At 33.5% G+C, this 6,608-nt stretch overlaps 1 long non-coding RNA gene across 1 annotated transcript; it reads right to left on the minus strand.

Annotated features, from left to right (window-relative positions):
* Positions 1–2,507: 2,507 nt before the first annotated feature.
* Positions 2,508–3,313, minus strand: LOC143205282 (uncharacterized). The gene is made up of 4 exons (XR_013007790.1): positions 3,300–3,313; positions 3,197–3,230; positions 2,889–2,940; positions 2,508–2,828 (listed from the first exon to the last, which is right to left on the minus strand). It is a non-coding gene; the product is annotated as an uncharacterized LOC143205282 (long non-coding RNA).
* Positions 3,314–6,608: the final 3,295 nt, after the last annotated feature.

A 6,608-nucleotide genomic window follows, 5' to 3' on the forward strand; every position in this document is an offset into this window, starting at 1 on the left:
GGTATGCTCACATTACAATCTTTTAGGCCCCCCATTCATTAGCAGACCGGTCGGACGGATTGGTCCGTTCTGACGTGTCCACCGACCGATCCACAAACCATTGAGAATTTAGAAGGGTATCTTAAATGGACACATGCCGAACAGTGTTTTAGTTTGTTCATTTGCGGGCAGGTGGCTCGATATATAAATTCGGTAGCGAAGCTGAAATTTGAAACTTTCTGCTTTCAGAAGGCTATACTAGAAAATAAGAACCCTAACATACGTACCCTCTGTTTATATTTGATGGAAATATTCAAGAAATTACTGGATATTTTGGACTTTTTTGGTAATTACATACTTCTTATAGAAACAATTTAATTTATATACAAAGAGGTTCTGTTTAATTTTTATCGACAAAGCCTTTGTTGAAAGCGTCTCTTTCAAATTGGGGCAATTTTCAACATGGCTGACAAAACTTGTAAACTTACGTGTTAAATATTATTATTTTGTTAACTGTCTTTTTATGGTTCTTTTTTAGTTAAAATGATTTGTTTAAATCTGAAGACATCTCAAGTGCTGCGACCCAAGTTGTAGCACCGTTTCAAATAAAATGCACAGCTTTCCTAGGGATCCTGATCTATCTCAGAAATGGCTTTTAACAGTAAATAATAATTAACGGATGGAAATGTCTTGTGAAGGCTTAAATAAGACATGGCATTTTACATAGGCTGACTACAAACCGATAAGAGCATTGCTTAAGAGGGATACGGTTTCCACTTGTTATTTAAATTGTAAATCTAGTATAATTGATTCAAATATGTCAGAAAATGTTATTGAATTGAATAGTGAAGCCCGGCAATATATTAGATGTAATTTTACAAAGCAAGGAGCTTTTCTTACTTAGTTGGTAAATTATGTCTCGACTGTTCTATTTAATTCCCACATTATGCACAAAACTTAACTTAAGCAGTCTGTACAATATTTTATATCACCAAATGCCTGTGTTTTTCAAAATAATCAACTATATTGAGTGTTCTCACCGTGACGTTATCAGAAGTGATCAGAACAGTTAGGTGTGGTGTTGTTTTGGTGGATTAGAATAGTGAACAGAATATCAAAAGCCAAAAATTAAACATTTTTTATTGCAACGCCTAAATATAACACAACTTATGTGGATGATGTAGAATTAAAAAAAAAAGACTTAAAAAGACATTTCAAAATAAATAGTTTTCAACATATATATTGTACTGTGCAATGTATTTAGCCGAGTTATATTTAAGGTAATATAAAATGTTCCATATTCAGTAGTTTATTAAACTTTGTATATTTAAAAGTATAAGCTTTGTGTTTAGTATAATATATTGTCATTAAACATACAAAATTCTATGGATTTTTCTTTGTACTAATATATAAAATGTAAATTTTACATATATTTAAATAAAATATATTTTTAAACTTTCATTGCATTTTTATTTTACTATTTTTATTACTGCTATTATTATAAAATGCTAATTTCCCGCTACTCAAATTGTCAGTCACGACCCTTCTAGTGGAAAATGAACGCTAAACTTATTCACAGGTAATACATGGGAGATAGACTTCTAATTCATCTGTTTTTTGTGGACGGATCCGCTTATGAGAGCATACTGTAAACTGAATGTAATTTTAAATTTAACACATGCGCAACAAGCGCTCTTCTGGCAAGCGCAATCACTTTTTGCGTACAACCTATGTGAGAATCTAAATATCGCTCAGCGGAGAAATTGAGCAACATAAAATTTGAGGGTTGATAATAAAATTAATGAAAGGTGGTAATGCTATTATTTTTTATGAAACATGTCAAATTAAATATGAATATATATTACCCTAAAATTACAACTTTAACAACTGGAAGTGTTGTAATTGTGTTTACCAAGAATATTAGGAACATGTTGAAATAATAAGGCATATTGAATTTAAAAAATTTATTGTAATGATCAGACCTAAAAATAATGAATTTTACAAGCTATTCTATTTACATAAAAACAATACCATATTAATAAAAATACACCCATTTAAATATATTAACATTTACATAAAGCTAACATAAATATATTTTTAAAAAAAATCAGAAACCATGTTTATATAAAATGAGTGAAATATATTATTTACAAAAAGCTCTCACACCATTTTTACACAAAAACATACTGAAACCTATAAAACATATTTTTAAAAAAACAGAAACCATGTTCAGCCACCACACAAATAAGATTAAAAAGTTTATTCATACATGCAAAATTCAATGAAATATTCCTTGAAATCTGTGAATGTAATTTAAATTGTTTAATTAATTTGGTACATATACTTATGAATGTACTCGGTCAATTTCCTAACATCATGCCAGCTACATAATAATCTCTTTGACTTTTCAGCAGCATCCATTATTTTCATTATAAACCCATTCGTTATAAAATCTGGGATCACCGTCGGTCATGATATAATTGCATTTGATTGGGCCTTCCAACTTCACCAATACCATTTTTCCACCATTTTTGTATAAAAATGCATTCTGTTTACATTGTTTATTCCATTACTCCACCTTTATAGAAGTAGCCACAAAATCATTAGGGTGTCGTTCTTTGTTAATGTTAAATCTCTTTATTATTCACCTCAGGTCAGTTCTTGTAAGTATTTTTTTCTTTTTAAAGTGCTATTTTCGACTACTCTTGCATCTTGTAAAGTCCTATTGATTGTTAGACCTGCAATAAATTTATCCTTGATTTCAGATTCTTCAGCTTTTGTTAGCCTCTTATATCCTATTTCGTCTTTATGTCCTACGTGTGTTTCAGTAAATTCTACTAATACTTCACCTACAAAAGAAAAATTATCTTAACAAAAATATATCATGATTATATTAAATGTCTAATTACCAGTTACTGCAATTTTTGCTACAATCCTTGATGGACAAATGCCATTAATGTACTGTACATTTACTTACAATACCTAAGACAAATGGATCGTTAATGACAAGAAAATGTGTATCAAAGTAGTAATTACCTCTAACATTACTCCTAAAACAAATGTACACTATTTCTTTCACACCCTTTGAAGTTTTTGAATTCACACAACAAGAATAATTTTCTTCTCTGCTGTCCTGTGTTCTCCATTAGTTATTTCAATGAAATTTTCGCAAATGTTGATTCTTATTTGATGTCGACGAAAATATTTTATTGCATACCTGGCAGCTAATGGAAACGTTAACATAAATATACCTATAAACAAAATTGATAGTATTTGAATTTTATAACTTTTAAAAATATAACCTTACGTTCTGTACTTACCTTTGTTTTTCCATATTTTCAAGCCAATTTATGTTAAACAGCAAGAATAATATAGCAAATTAATAGCTAAACAAAATTGAAATGAATTATTAATGCAGCACAAATCTAAAAATATTCTAGATTTCTTATTGATGCACAATGTGCTTGGCCGACAGTAAATTTTAAAATGGCCGAGGAATACCTGCCAAGAAAAAGAGGAAGGAGTAGGACCGATTATGCGCATGCGGCAATTCCATCATTACGTTCAGTTGAACGTATTCTGCTAATGAGTGGTAACCAGAAACCCAGCATGGACTGCCTTACCAGGTTCGAAGAAGCGTTACGCACTGCGCGTCTCGCAACTTAAGAACGATACTGCAATAATTCCATGGCTGGATAACTTCACGTACCTAGGTCTCCACTTTGACTGACGGTTCGGTTGGCACTCCTAAATCCAAAAAGGTTCGGGGATAGCAAACCTGCTATCTTCTCTGATCTGCCCTTCTAGCAGACTTCCCATCTCCATCAAATGCTTATTTTACAAGATGTTAATTTGGTCGGTACTCCTCTACAGATCTAATGTCTACTTCAAGTTTTCCAAAATAAGCTCCTCAGGAGAATCTTAAACGCTCCATGGTTTGCCAGAAATAATCAAATTCATAGGGAAACTGACACTCCAGATATCAAACACTTCATATCTGAATCATTCCACAAACAACAACTCACCTCAAGTTCTTCTGAAAACGCCCTTGTTCGCGAGCTGGTCGACATGTTGGCAGTCATAATTTTTGCCCCCATATGACAGTATCCAGTCGTACGTTAATTAAGGTTCGCAAATCAATAGAGTCGCCGGGTCCTCGTATCCAATAACGGATCAGCGGGTGCTATATCCCCAAATTTGATGCAGTAGAGGTAGCGATCCACAGGGGTCAACTATGAGGCGGTTTCGGTTTAGTGTATTGGTAAGTCCAGAGGCAGCCCCACATAACCCGGTCCAACTCGTCACTCCAGGACAAGTCTCCGCTACCAGGTAAGCGTCATGCATTCCACCGCCTGGTTTTAGGCCAGAATAAAACGGTACCGAACCTCGGACTCAACCGCGACCTATCCGTGCAAATAAGTGTATGTATGGGAGTCATGTCAAGCGACTCAGAGGATTGGATACATTGCAATAAACGTAGATGCGTGAATTCTGCCCTCTTCTGCAACCACATTTTTTTGAAAACCGAGGGCCATTGTGCTGTTATAGACAATGGACTCCCTTATCGAGTTCGTGTAATGTATGTTCTAGCAAAGATAGATCACGGTTGGGAGTCGCGTCTGGGAGTCGCATAATAAATGGGCCGCTTTAGTTTTTACACTATTTAATATAAATATATCTATTAATTATAATATAACCCTATAAGACCAAGAACAATGATAATAGTTATAAGAATATAATATAAGCGGTTTTTATATTCCACGCTAAGGGAATGAAGCGGATGTACCATTAAATTATTAACACTTTCAAATTCGTTTTGGATTGAAATAGAAATTGGTTCTGTCTTCCGGATTAGATTTGCATTAATTTATATTTTTGGTAACTTAAGTTGGGAAGTGATTATATAAAAATTTTGAGAACTAAAATATTCTCCTTTAACATCAATACTGCATGTGGAAGGGATTTAAATTTTATAATACTATAATGCAATGTACAAGTTTTAGCGAAATTTTTTGTTTGTATTTATAGTATCCAAGTTGCTTTTTACATTTTCCAATATTAAGGTTATGTGAATAATTAGAGTATTCATTGCCGTTGTATGAGATAAGCATTTTATTAATCGAGACAACATTTTCTGATTTATTGTTATCTCGGAAAGGTTAAGTCAATGTGTTACATTATTCAAAACTGGTTGTGTATTGGCTATGTCGCTTTGGACATTCTTTTGATTATAGTCTAATAGCCTAATATAATTATTATATTTAATTTCGTCGTCAGCATCCCTTGTTCTGAATAAATATTTTTGTGCTGCTCCGATGATATTAAGCAGTCCTATCTTCCTATATCCTATTGTATCTTTTATTTTGTAATATCTAGATATACTTCAATTTACGTTAGGTTATTGTGATAGAAAATTTGATGTTTTCCGGTGACGATATAGCTAAATCCCTGACTCAAAGGTAATAAGGAGTTAGTAAGTGTGTTGATTATATACTGGCCTTGAGATAGCTAGAAAGAGTAGGGACAGTGTAATGTGTTTCACGATGAAGTCAAATTTTTCTTTTAATGTCTTTAGGATAGCGTTGTTGAGTGAATGTAGTTTTAACAAATTTCGATTTTAAATTTTTGGAGGAATCCTGTGAGGTGTCTGGAGTCATTGTTCTATGCCTTCGGAGATTTCAAGATCATCTTCGCGATTTTGATTTATTTTTTCCAAAATGTTCGCTTCTTTGGCATTTCATAGCGAATATAAATGTTTATTTAAATATTGATAAATTTGGGCCAATTCGTGAATATATTTTGTTTGAATCTGATTTATAACAGTTCAATTGAAAAGTACCCGCCCTACCATAGTAAACACATCTTTTTGCCAAAATTAGTTTTTTTTATTCAACATAATTCCCTTTAAGGGCGATACACCGATTACAGACAGGATATAGTCGCTGGGGGCCAGATCTGGAGAATACGGTGGATGAGGAAGCAATACGAAGCCCAATTCATGTATTTTTGACACGGTGCATTGTCTTAGTGAAGCAGCAATTTCTTTTTCTTCAAATGCGGCCGTTTTTCCGCGATTTCATACTTCAAACGGTCCAATAACGCTATGTAATAGTCGCTGTTGATGGTCCTTCTGTTTTCAAGATAGCCAATGAAAATTATTCCATGCGCATCCCAAAATACAGACGCCATAACATAACCAGTCGACTGTTTCGTTTTCCCATGCTTTTGAGCGGGTTCATCGTGTGGAGTCCACTCGGATGACTGTTGATTGGACTTCGAAGTGAAATGATGGAGCCATTTTTTATCCATTGTCACATATCGACCCAAAACTAAGGTTTATTACGCTTCATCATCTTCAAACACTGCTCCGAATTATCTATTCGTTCTTGTTTTTGGTCAAAAGTGGGTTCGCGCGGCACCCACTTTGCACAGAGCTTTCTCACGCCCAAATATTCGTGAATGATATGATGTAACTTTCAGTTGATATCTTTAGTGTGTCTGCTATTTCATTCAATTTTAATTTACGATCATTCAAAATCATTTTGTGGATTTTTTAATGTTTTCGTCGGTAACAATTTATTTTTCTTTTGGTTCACCGTCTTCGGTACTCATTTAACCACGTCTAAACT

Source organism: Rhynchophorus ferrugineus, unplaced genomic scaffold (genome assembly GCF_030347505.1).
Source record: "Rhynchophorus ferrugineus isolate W39M unplaced genomic scaffold, kcgeb_rfMv2 rfM1, whole genome shotgun sequence".
NCBI classification, from domain to species: Eukaryota; Metazoa; Arthropoda; class Insecta; order Coleoptera; family Curculionidae; genus Rhynchophorus; species Rhynchophorus ferrugineus.